Source organism: Pseudonaja textilis, chromosome 3 (genome assembly GCF_049901715.1).
Source record: "Pseudonaja textilis isolate UNSWEBS1 chromosome 3, rPseTex1.2, whole genome shotgun sequence".
NCBI classification, from domain to species: Eukaryota; Metazoa; Chordata; class Lepidosauria; order Squamata; family Elapidae; genus Pseudonaja; species Pseudonaja textilis.
In genome coordinates this window covers 127,471,614-127,485,451 of record NC_141992.1, presented here as the reverse complement: position 1 = coordinate 127,485,451, position 13,838 = coordinate 127,471,614, and positions in this window count along the sequence as shown.

Here is a 13,838-nt window from a genome sequence, read left to right as displayed (position 1 = left end):
CATCTAGACACCCCTTGCTTGTCATCACTTGAATGAATTGCCCTACTCTCATATTCCCTAAGCGACCCTCCCAAACCCTCAGCTCTGTCATTCTTCCTATGAAGCAGAGGTCCTGCCCTTCCTTCAACCATTCATTCAGCTATCCTTCAACCATCCACTGCCATTCAATCACCTGGTGATGGTGGGGAGAATGTGAACATGTACCCCTGCAGTCTTTTCTCCAAGGTAAACATACCCCATGCCTCCAATGGCTTATTATCATTTTTTGCCCTTTGCTTTTCCTTTCCCTAGATCCTTTATCATCATAGTTGCTTTCCTCTGGACGTTTTCCCATTTGTCAAAGTCCTTTCTAAAATGTGGTACCCAGAATTGGACACAATATTGTAACATCAACTTTTCAATACAGAACAGACAGAAGCAATAACTTCTCTTTACCTTAAATTCAGTTGCTCCAACCTAGTTATGGATTTCATTTTGTTTTGTAGCTGCATGAGACTGACAGCTCATGCTCAGCTTGTGATCTACTAAGACATTCAAATCCTTTTGACATGTACTTCAGCCCAATACTCTGCTCCCATCCTATGCCTTTGTTTTTCATCTTATATATCTATTTTAACCTCACAAACTTTGTATTTGTCCCAATTGAAATTAATTTTATTGATTTCTGCTAGTTGATTTAGCTTGTCAAAAAACCCTCATCAGTCTTAATGCTGTTCTCTAAGGTTTAGTCTTCCCACTATTTTTGTGTCATCTGAAAATATAGGTCTGTTTATAAGCCTCATCCAAGTGATGTTCTGGACCAAAAACAGAGTCCTGCAATGTGTCCCACTCCTTCCATTAAATATGTTTAACAGTTGTTATTCATCTAATTCTAGTTTAATTCATCCCATATTTTAACATCTTTATTACTAGAATCTCAAGGTAGAGATTGTTGAATAATTTGTTGATTGTTGAATAATTTTCTGAAGTCAAGCTATAATATCCACTGCATTCCCGTGGTCAACTAATCTAGACATTCTATGAAAAATTGTTGTCTTGACATGATTTATTCTTACAAATCCATGTCAGCTCTATTTTTTACACAAGCTAACTGTTTAACCATCTATTCTAGATCTTAGCTCAGTGTCAGCATCAGGTCACTATTGATACTCTTGATATTGTTGTCTCAAGCCTTGGGATAGTTTATTAGTGTCACCTTTGGTGCATGTTAGTTAGTGGTGGATGTTTTGGAATTTTCCAAGACATTCACCACTCACCATTTTTGCCAGACTCACTATCTTTTTCTCCTTTCTTTTTTATGTCTCTGGTTGCCTATCTTTTTTTTTGATACATAATTTTTATATTGTTTGATGTATTATGTGCTATTCAGAGTCATTTGGAGACAATGTACATCAAGTAAAACAGAATAAATAAGTAAATAAGCTCTCTTAATTATAATTACCCTGCTCCATTGTTCTGGCTTTGTCCTTCTCTAGTGCTCCAGCACTAGTGTATCTCAAAGATGGGAACTCCCAAGTGGCATTCCCAAAGTTTTTCAAGACGCTTGAGTGTAACTGACCTGTGTCGAGAAATGTAGCTCCTCCACAATAGCCAGCTATTCTTTAACCATATTTCTTTTAGTTTGCCATTCTCTCTTCTTCTCAGTTCTTTTATTTATGTCCACATGAATATAGGTCATTTGAGATGGGGGAAACCAAACCATAGAAGAGCCCATCTCTATTCCTGTCCTCATCATGTGTTACTATTGTAACAGTGGACCAATCTCCTTCTTTTTCCCCCTTTTCTTTTCCTCTTTTCTTTTCTTTTCTTTTCTTGATATTTGAATAAATTGTAATAATTGTTGAATGGGAAAATTTTTAAGTAAGAAAGTCCAGTGTAATAACCACTATCCTTTGTTATTTCGCTGTCTCTTCATCTGTTGTCTTGAATGCTTACTAAGGTATCTGTACTGATAAATTATCTCCCTGCTCAGCCTTCAAAATGCCAAAAAATGAAGATAAAAAAAATATCTAATACATGTATGCCAATCAATCAATGTACAATGACAGTATTACTACCACTTGTGTTAGACTAAACTTCAGCATCCCCAATGCAGTCCTGAAGTCCCAAGTATTTGCAGCCTTCAAGGACTGCATATCTACAAGTAGGCTGTTCCAAAAAAAAAAAGGGGGGGTACCATAATAGAGAAGGCTCACCTCAGGGTCCCTATGTGGGTATCATTTCTTCAGTGCAAAGAGTCTCAGCAAACTCGTTTTTCTTGATCTCACTGAGTGGCAGGTTCAATCCAGAAAGGCAATCTCCTAGGTGTTCCAAGCCACAAAGTGTAACAAGCAGCACCTTAAACTGAACCCAGAATCTAATTGGCAGTCAGTCTAGTTCCCAAAGTAACAGTGTTACATGGTGAAATTTTAGTTTGGTGTTCATTACATTGGCAATTGTATGTTGTAGCAGCTGCACAGATTACAAGGCAGGTTCATGTAGAACAAGTGGCACTAATTCAGCCATGAAGTTTTGAGAGAATCAGGTTGTGACCACACAAAAAGCTTCTTGATCAAGAAATCGTCATAATTGATGACAAAGTGTAATTGTATAAAAGTTCTTTTGGCCATAGCCTCAGTATACTCTGAGTTTCAGAATGAGAGCCAGCTACACATAAAGGAGCATGACCCTGTCCAGGATAATAGATGGGATATTTCTAGATTTGTTAGACCGTCAAATACTCACCCATTGAATTTTGCTAAGATTTAGCCTGTTTTTCCCAAGCAAGCTCTCACAGTTTCCATTTTTTTCTCTTCTTGAATAACTACATAAAAAAAAAAACTTGGTGAAGTCATCAGTCAGCATAGGATGAGGTATCACTAACATTCAAATGATGCTCAGTTATGAATTGCCATTTTTCTACTTTCCTGATTTTGCCAGCGTCTCTCTGTCTTCAGATTCTAATTGTTCATGCTTACTCCATTTCTTCTACTTCTACTAAGAGAAAAGTGGACTATCCCTAATTCTTACCCCAATCCTATCTCTGAATTATAATGCCTCCTTATACGGCACCAGTGTAACATTCTAATGATTTCAATTTACCTACAGAGCATTTAAGCATTTCTATTCACAAGTGGGATCAGTTATTAATAAAAGTTATTATTTGTTCAAGCTCAGACATGCTTCTGGGCAATAATGCATAAGGTACCATTTCTAAATGAGTAGCATATAGAGAATTGAAGGTCATGACTATGGAATCCTATTATTTCACTGCTCTAGGAAATAAGATCTAAAAAAAGCATTTGAATAGAAAATGTTGATATCAACAGTGGAGATAATATATTGTCTATGTATTATCATCAAGAGTCATGGAACATGAATTGAAAGGAATTAATGTGCGGATGCTATGTTTGTGATTTCCAGTGTATACCTAGCTGGCCATTCTGGATAGAGATGATACCCAGTTATACACCTCTACTACCTATGGGATAGAAAAATAGTTAAATTTATAGAAAATAAGTTCTTTGTTTAAAAAAATATGGGTTTCTTCAATTACAAGCATATTTTTAGGGGGAAAATGCAATTATCAACTAATGATAAAGGATTCAGTTTTCAGGTGGATAGTGTTAGGATACAAATATACTAGAACTCTTATAGCTTTGGGGGAAAAAATGCAGTTAGAAAGTTGAGAAACAGAATAAAAAAGATTCAAGCCTTTTTTCCATGCTAAATTGACTTTATATGGAAACTCAACTTTGAAAATTGAGGGAAAAAAGAATATTGATGTGGAAAAATTGGTTGGAAACAGAGATATTGATTTTGGACCAACTGACAATGATGAAGATTGATGTTTAACATACTCTGTGTTAAGAGATAAATATCATTTATCAGATATAACCCAATGACAACATTGTTTGGACTAGCAGCATTTCAAATTGTGAAGACACCTGAGGTACGAGAACAACTTGTTAAATCTCTTTAAACACCCCTCCCCCAAATCCTCTACTATTCGTTTCTATAGATATTTGTTATCAACAAATCAAGTTGATATGGAGATATTAAGAAATGAATAGAAGAAAGAATTGTGGATTCCTATATTGTCTGGAAAATGAGAGTGTGTCCTAACTTTTATAGGTGTCAAAGGACCTCAAGTTACAATTTGTACAACAAAAAGTAATATTTATAATTTATTGTGCTTCATTATGTTTGTGTAGAAAAGGACTGCCTAAAACAGAATTTAGTTGGAGGTGTAATAAGCTTAATGCTTCTTTACAAGACGTTTCTATACTCAAGTTTTAGGAGAAAGTAGTAGATTATATAACTATGATTGTGCAGGAAAAGCTAGAATTCTCACAGGATATTATTCACTTAAACTGTATACCTTCTATGTCAAAGCTGACAACCGGGCAACAAAAATACATTCTCTTTGCCCTTCCTATGGCCAAAATACAGATATTGCAGCATTGGAAAGTTCTTTAGGATGTGAATAATTTAGAAACAGTATTGTGGCCAATGTTCAAGATATTATTATATATAAATAAATTTTATTAGAAATATAACTCTGCCAAACATCATGAATCTCTGATCTTCAAATTTAATCTTCAAATAAAGAAAGTATGCCACCTGTAAAAACCACTGGTTTAGTGACATTCAGTATTCATAAATTTAATAAGTAATAATCTATAAGATATAAATACATTAATATAACATATGTTATTTGCTTTATAAATAGCAAATTAATTGTTCAACTTGCTTGATAAGGACTTATTAAAGGGAGTTTAACTCCGTTACTAGGTCATTGGGTTAATATTCTAATTAAGTGTTAAGCACGTCCCCCCTCCAAAAGTCTAGACATATTCTTTGTCAATATCTCTTTATAACACTACGAGAGACTCCTCCATATGTTGGATGTTTATTTGATTTCCCAACCAGATTAATCCTTTTAAAACAAAAGCATGTGATTTACAAAATGTTTGCAGTAAGTGGCATAAAGTGTTATTACTCTGTGAAAGATTCAAACAGACATTAAATTCTTTCCATCTAAAGCTGTACAGTTTTGCAAATGATAGGAAGTGCTATGATTTGATAGCAGGGAAATGTTTATGCATTATTGGAAGTAATCTTATTTATTTATTTAGGAAATAGATGTGGCTGCTTACTCAGCAGACAACTCTGGGCAGCAAACAAACAATAGAATAACTAAATACAAATAAAAAGTGAAAGCAACTAGTAAGTATAGAAGTAAGATTGATTTTAAAGTGGGGATGAAACTTTCACTATAGTTCTTTTTAAAACATTAAAAGCTGAAACAATATTAATCTTAGTACTATGCAAGCTTTCTGATGAGGGCATTGAATAAGACAAGGTCAAAATTAGTAAAGAGAATGATTTCCAAATTCGCTCTTAAAGACAATCACATTCATATAGGAGATATCAGTTTCCTACTTTTTCATATTTATAAAGCAGTTCACCCCAGAAAAAAAAAAGATGTCCTACGATGCATAAGGTAGAAAATTGCACTTTAAAAGCATGCATTAAGAAAAATGTTTACAAGTATGGATACATGCATACATATATTAAACAAAGTAATATACAAACATGACATCATGCCTGGAACTATATTATAGTAATAATTTCAAAATGAACAAAATTTGTTTCGTTATTTGGACAATTCCTGGTTGTATATTTTGCAGCTCTAAGTTGTCAGCAAATTACAATAATTCTGTGACTGGAAATATAAACCTGAGCTATTTAAGACTCTTATCACCAACTAATCAAGCAAGGCTGTATTGATTAGTTGGTGATTCTGTATTGGTGAGCTGAAACTCTATGTCTGTCTGCTCCAAAAAGCAATAATGTGTCATTTACCAAGATAAACTGGCCCAAGCAGAGTGTGATGAATCCCCAGATACCTCTCCAGATGTCAGTTCAGAGGTGGATGAACCAATTGCAGCAGCTGAAACAGAGCTGCAGCAGGACAGCCCTGAGGCTTAAGGTGAGGAAAGTACACAGCTGCAGTTGGTCAGCAATGAGGAGGAGGAACTATCTTTTGTAACTTATCCAAGAACACATAGGGCAGAGAAAAGGCAGGAACAGCTTGTGAGAAGGCAGCCTTGCCCTTCTTGATGGGCTGCACCAAAAACTGGCTATTTAGTGCAGCAGGCAGATGGAGGTGATGCTAGAAGCAACATGTTCATTTCCTAGTTGCATTTTGGGGGGGGTGGATGTTGTGATTTGGGACTTTTCTCGCCTCATGAACCCTCTTGTGTTGTGGATTTATTTTTTTTCCTGATGGGTTTATCTTGTTTGGGAAGCTTTCAAGGGCCTTGTGGAACTCATTAGCCATTACTCTGTGGACTGGCATTGGTCTGCTTTTGGCTGGAGTTAATGGGGACAGTTCTGGGTTTTTGTTGAAGGGAATTGCTGGGGAATATCAGTAGACCCACTAAACCACCATTATGTGAGAGTGAGTGAGCAGGACAACACACAGACTCCCAAAGCTTTGTTATTTCCCACCAAGCTTTCTTTAAAAATCCAGAGAATTTATAAGTCAAGAGGAACAAACTCTGAAGTGATGCCTTGGTGGTGCCAATAAGATAAGAGGTGTTCCTACTTTTCTTGAATATGGCTATAGCTTTTTCCTGCTCCAAAGGGCTATGTAGTTTTGGTTTATCTTCATTATCAGTGAGAGTATTGGCTTCAGGCCAATTCTCAACAGCAAAAATGCATGAGGTTATCCTCAAACTGCCCTAGCTCACCAGAAAGGCAACAACCTCTGACAAGTCTTTTTCTGATCCACATCGAAAGAAGCATGACTTTTGGCTTATGCTAACCCCAGTTGTGCTGCATGGTTTACCTGCTGTGCTTCACTTTATTTCAGGCAAATATCTCCTCTATATTTGGGTTAGTATATGGTGGGACAGAAATGTTGCCTTCCCTCCAGTCATTATTCCTTGCCTTTCACAGCAGTTTTTAAAAGAAGTTAAGAAGTGAGCTGTTAAAAGCTTGTTCATCTAAACTGTGGAACTCCCTCCCTCCTATCAGTTTATTAAGGGAACAATGGAATCTCAAAGACCTTGGCTTCTTTTACTTCTTTGTTTCATTTTTGTTTGGAAAAATTAGATGAAAAGAAATCGGTGGCTTTTCTTTTTTAACCCAAGGTCAGAAACAATGGTAAAACTGATGTTTTCTTCTCCTTTTTAACTGATCCAGGCCAGGCAAATCATTAATCAGGGACATGGTAAATGTTCTGAGCGGGGAGAGGTAGAATCAGGCCATCATTATGACCAAAGAGGAGGAAGGGGATGAAATCTATAAAGACTTCAATTTTAGTCTGCTTAGCCATGAAAATCCTCTAGTTGAAGCTTCAGGACAGAAAAGCCCTGTGTTTCTCACTTAGAGGAATAATTGGAATGGCTATGATATAACATTGAACGTTTTCTAAGTGCATAATGAAAAAGGAAATTATAGCAACAAGAACCTAGCCAGTAAAGAACAGGAAAAGCTATCCAAGAACATTACAATGCTGTGATAATTTTATTTCAAACCCTTTCAATTATTTTGTGACCTGAACCCAGGCCATCTCAGTTCTGCAACTACCTTCCTTACTGGTCCAATGTGATCTTTAACAAAAGTATTCTTATCTCATTTTTCTTGAAGTAAACTATGTGTGTTTCTCTTTTTATTGTTACTTAGAAAGAGAAACTGAAAGTGGTTTTTTTTTTTACATTGGGGAGCATGCTGAGTTTAACTAAGAGCCACACATACTTTAAAAAGAGGATGGAGGGTCACATGAGAAATTTGAATTTAATCCAGTGTAAATTGAAGTTAAATGTAAATTTATTTAATGTTGTATTTTTAAATTTGTATAACTTTCCACTTAATTGGTACTGAAGCAATAAAGTGTAGAGACAATCTTTGAAAGGGTGGCTTAACATTTTGGGGGACTCTGGACTATAGATTTTGAACTTCTGTTTTCTATCAGATTGTAAAGAATAAAATAGATGGGCCTGTCTACAAAGTTCTTACAAGCATTTACCAAAGAGCAATCAGCACTTGCCTGCCAAACTATTCAGCAATATAAATGAATCCTGGGAGCCAAAACCTAACAGAAATTCTATGAATCAACAAATGAAAAACTAGATATGTTGTATTCTTCTGTATGTGAATTCACACTTTATTAGAAGAGTAACACAATGTTGGCTTCTGAGATTTGATGAATGGGACCCAGGACTCTTCGAGCAATAGAAATGAGCTGTTATTCTAGCATCTGATGGCTGCTGTTCAGAAGTGGCAACACTGATATAACTACCCAAATTATGAGGCATGGCTGTGCCAGAAAATTCTACCTCTCAATAACCTTCATGACAGTGGAAGGCTCAATAAAAGTAAATAGGTCCCTGTTGTGTCAAGGGACAACATAGGAGAAAAAATTATTATTAATAAAGACAAATAGGTATGGTTTTCTAGGTGATGGGTTATTGTTCAATTGGAGAGCACCTTTCATGGAAAAATATTCACACTCAGTCTCCAACTAAAAGGTTTTCAATAACAGATGTTTCTTTGGCTGAATCTAGAGATTGGTTGTCAGGATTCCATTCAGAGTAGATAATATTGGGCTAAATCGATAAATAATCTGATCTGCTCTACTTATGCCTAATTATAATTCATTCAACAATCTGTACTAGAAACAGCTGTTTGTTCAACAAACTTCTGGTACTGCCTTTTATACAGCAGCTAGCCTCTGACCATCATCACTAGTAGTCATCACTAGATTTATCCTCAGTTAGCATGTTTCATTCCCTTGTCAAGTCATTCAACTTTGTGTCCATCAGTATGGAAGTTGAATCCATTATTTATCGAATATCACTGTCTCCCCTTCCCCACACCATACAACTAGCTGACAGAATGTAGTTTATTCAGAGTCACTTAGCAAGTTCACAGCAGAGGCTAGATTTAAAATAGGAAGTTCCTGACTTGGTCCATTCTCCAATGATTCTTTTACATGCTATAAATAATAAGCTTGAGTCATCATGACAGGAATACACAAATAACCCAGCTTCTCTCAGGAGTCTGCAAAATACATTAAAAATGTCAGTATATAAGAAATTATGAGCTGGGATAGACATAACAATAAGTCAGCCAATGGGAACTGTTTGGTGACTAAGAAGCAGCACCTGTTGTGAGTCATGCCAGATGGCTTGGAGACTGGACACGACTTAAGGTAACTGGCCTCTTGTTTCTGTGCTTCTGTTTTGATTATTCTGATTGCTTCTGCTTCTTGTCCGTGTACTTGCTACCACTTTGAAAGAGCTGCATGGGTATTGTATACATGCATCATGTTTTATATTATTGTATATAAACAAGTTTCTTCTATTAATGAATTCTGCTGAATTATTTACTTGTGTGCTGGTTGGATTGCTGCAAACTCTGACAAAAAAGATTCATGTTTCTTAATAGAAACACAGTTTTAGAATATGTTAGATTTAAATCAGAATTACTCATTCATGAATAGTTAAACTCTCCCCAATTAAGTATAGTGAGAATGTGGTTGTATAATTTCTGAGGGATACAATATTCATATAAGATGAATGTATTTATTTATATTACAATGGACAGCATACACAGATCAGAGAAACCATTCCAAACAAGAAACCAAGAAAGGCACTCTTTCCAACACTCCACTTCCAATTCCAGGAGAGCAAAATTATGAAAAACATACAGCAATTGTTGTAATAATATATTGTGTATTTGCAGTATTGCATTTCACAATTTCCTAATGCAAGAGCACATTTCCACAAACATGTTCCAGTTAATCTCCCTTCTATTGGCAACATTGCTGTTGCTGTTATAATTTCAGGCAGGTAATTTCATGGGCCTTTAAGTAAAAATTGAAATTAACCTGGGAATCTTGTAGCAACGGATGTAAAAACTAATGCTAGATCAATCCAAGGGCCTATCTAGTTCCTACAATGGCCAATTGACCAGAGAGTCTAACAGTAAGACGCACTAATACATTTTTGCTTAACATATAAACATCTGGTACTGCCTTTTTCACTGCAGCTAACCTCTGACCATCATCACTAATATCCATCACTAGATTTATCCTCAGTTAACATCTTTCATTCCCTTGTCATGTCATTCAAATTTGTGTCCATCAGTATGGAAGTTGAATCCATTACTTATTGAAGCACTATGCAAAGACCTACTTCTTTTCATCTGTTCTGAATTGTCTATTCTTTAATTTCAGAGCAGCTTCAGATTTATGACAAAAGGTATTTTTCTCCTTATCTACTTTACCTATAGTTCTCTACATGAGCTATCCCACATCATTGAAAAGATAAATCAATGAAGTTTTCAATTAATGCTTTGATTTATATGAATAAGAATCTTTGTAAGTTAAATTATAAAAATAAGCTAAATTGAATAATTTTTGGACAACTTTCAGTTAAGTAAGAATATCACAAATGTCTCCCTGATAGAGAAAAGGTTCCACAGCCTAAAAAGGGTTGAAAATGTTACTTAAAATATACTATTTACACATGATAACTGTAGAAAGTCAGAAAATCCATTCATTCAATAGTTTGCAGGGTAATATTATTAGTATGTTAACAATATTCAACTTTACATCACCATTGCAGGCTGTAGAAAAGATGCTATTGTAGTTTTATCATGGTTCCTATAAGGTTAGAGTTTAAATGGGACAGAACAGGTTGAAGCTGAATCCTAACAGACTGAACTACTGCTTATTCATTGAGATTATCCACTGATGGATAATCAGTGTTATTTCTGAATAAGCAGGCACTACTCCCAAGGCAGAGATTCACTATCTGGGAGTCCTGGATTCTTGGCTCTTTTTGAAGATAGAAGCCATGAATAGGTGGACTTTTAGCCAGCTTTAACTGATATAGTAACAGAATAACAGAGTTGGAAGGGAACTTGTAGGTCATCTAGTCCAAGATAAGGGAATAGAAGGGGGACTTACAAAATTTGCAGATGATGGTAAGCTGGCAGGAATAGCCAACACCCAAGAAGATAGACTCAAGATCCAAATGGATCTTGACAGATTAGAACACTGGGCCATATTTAACAAAATGAAATTCAATGTAGAGAAAAGTAAAGTCCTACACTTAGGCAAGAAAAACCAAAAGTACACATATAGACTGGATAAAACTAGACTCAACAGCAGTAACTGTGAGAGGGATCTTGAAGTCTTAGTGGAGAACCAGCTACTGTAAATGTGAGCCAGCAGTGTGCAGCAGCAACCCAAAAAACTAATGCAATCCTAAGTTTCATTAACACAGGGATACAATCAAGATCAAATGAGGGACTAATACCACTCTATAAGGCCTTAGTAAGACCACACCTAGAGTACTGCATCCAGTTTTGGTCACCACATTATAAAAAAGATGTTGAGACTCTAGAAAAAGTACAGAGAAGAGCAACCAGGATGATTAGGGGACTAGAGACTAAAACATATGAAGAGCGGTTACAGGAACTGGCATGGCTAGTCTAGTGAACAGAAGGACCGGGGGAGACATGATAGCAGTCTTCCAATATTTGAGGGGCTGCCACAGAGAGGAAGGGGTCAAACTATTTTCTAAGGCACCTGAAGGCGAGACAAGGAATAGTGGATGGAAACTGAACAAGGAGAGATTTAACCTGGAAACAAGGAGATACTTTCTGACAGTGAGAACAATCAACCAATGGAACGGCTTGCCCTCAGAAGTTGTGGGAGTGCCATCACTTGAGACTTTCAAGAAGAGATTGGACTCCGATTTGTCAGAAATGGTGTAGGGTATCCTGCTTGGGCGAGGGGTTGGACTAGATGACCTACAATATCCTTTCCAACTCTGTTATCTGTTAATCCCTGCCCAAGCAGGAGACCCTACTCCATTTCTGACAGATGGAAATCCAGTCTCTTCTTGAAAGCTTCCAGTGATGAAGCTTCCACAACTTCTGAAGGCAAGCCGTTCCATTGGTTAAAGAGTAGCTTCAACCCTACCAGGTGCACCAGTACTTCATGACTCCTGTTTAGATTAATGCAATGCATTTTACATGTAGCTACCTTAATGCTCCACATTGGAAAATAAAAGGAGCTAAAGCAAGGAAATAGTGCCTTTCATTGCCACTAATTCTCTGGAACAGCATTCCTGTACAAACCCAAGTACATCCAAGGGAAATGTTGAAGATGTTCTGGAGAGCATTTTAATCTGCTTGGTGCTCCTGAGGGTATTCAAGTTTGTTTTAAATTTTTAATTCTTACCATAGATATCTTAGATTTGTTTTCCATTGCATTAGCTGCTGAGAAGTAAACTGGTTAAAATGAGGTATAAATGAGCACTCTATAGCATTTCGACAGCAACTTCAGACTACAGTGATATCACAACCCTGATTAAGTTCTCTTGCTGACTCAATTGAAGTATTGAAAGCAAAGTAAATAAAGTTCTTCCTCCCTCCCTAGCACTATACATCTGTGGAATTTGTGGATATTTTGTTTTTTTCTTTGCAAAAACTCCTACCCTACCATGCTTCCAACTTCCTAGACTTTAGGTCTTGAAGGAGAAAAAAAAATAGCTTGATGCTTCTTCAGTTTTTCTGATAGGATTATAGTAATTATTTAGGCTTATTAATTTGGAGGGTGAGTGGGTGTTATTGTAAAAGCAGAGGCAACTCAGCGTGGGAAAATGATTTGAAAGGTTAGCAGGTTTACAGAAGATCATCATCTTCAAAATGCTGTTATGACATTGGGGAGTAGAAATAGTACTGGTGTGATTTATTTATTTTGCTTCACTTAGAATTTTTCAGATTTTCAAAACAGAAGCAGCCCAACATGCACTCAGTTAAAATTAAAAAAAAAATGTTTTCTCTGATTTTTCACTTCATGAGAAAGATGCATGTTCATACCCAGTTCACTACATTTAGAAAATAAAATGGGTCAACTGAAGCAACCAGCAAAAATCTCTCTCAAATTAATACAATGGCTTTATCATGGTAAATCTCCATGAATCTACAGAATGAAATTCTTGAACCTTTTAGCATTTGAATATTTTTAAAGATAAAATGGAACAGAAAATTTTGCTAAACCTCTTTCTAGACATTAGGAAGGTATCAAGGCTGAAATAAAAATCTGTGTAAAGTTCAGAATAAGAAAATCAATAATTATGCAACGGGTGTCATAAGGTATAATGATGATAATCAATTTAGATACCTTTGAAAGGGAATTAGACTAACTCATGGAGACCAAATCTAATGATGCCTATTAACCTCTATTATCTCTAGAATCAGATTTTGAGAGAAACTTGAGTAAAAAAAAAAAATTACATCCATAGTCTGCTTGCATACTTTTCTCTGGACATTTGGATGGTCATTGTTGAAGCACTATGTATAATAATATCAAATTATGATAACAAAGCAAGATGATATTTAATCTATGTAGAAGAAAAATAAAGAAAAAACAATCCTCAAACTACTTATTTTCTGGTAGAAATTTCATGGAACATAGCAGAATACACTTTCCAGTATATTCACAGTAGAATATACAATTCATAGTAGAATGTACTTTTCAGCACCACTGAACATAGTGGAATACACTTCTAAGAAAACATGGTATCATGACAAAGCACTACTACTTGCTATTTCAGTGTCGACATAATCTAAATTTAATGAAACGAACATTCTGCTAGCTGTCTTCAGGTTTTCTCTCCAAAAAGCTAATTCAGACTACAATCTATTCTAAATACATTTTGATTTTTTTTCACATGACTCTGCATTCCACTTAGCTTCATAAGAAACCTATGAAGTAAATAATCCATGCAATTAGCTCAGGGTAAATATGATTCCACTGCAGCTACTTCTCA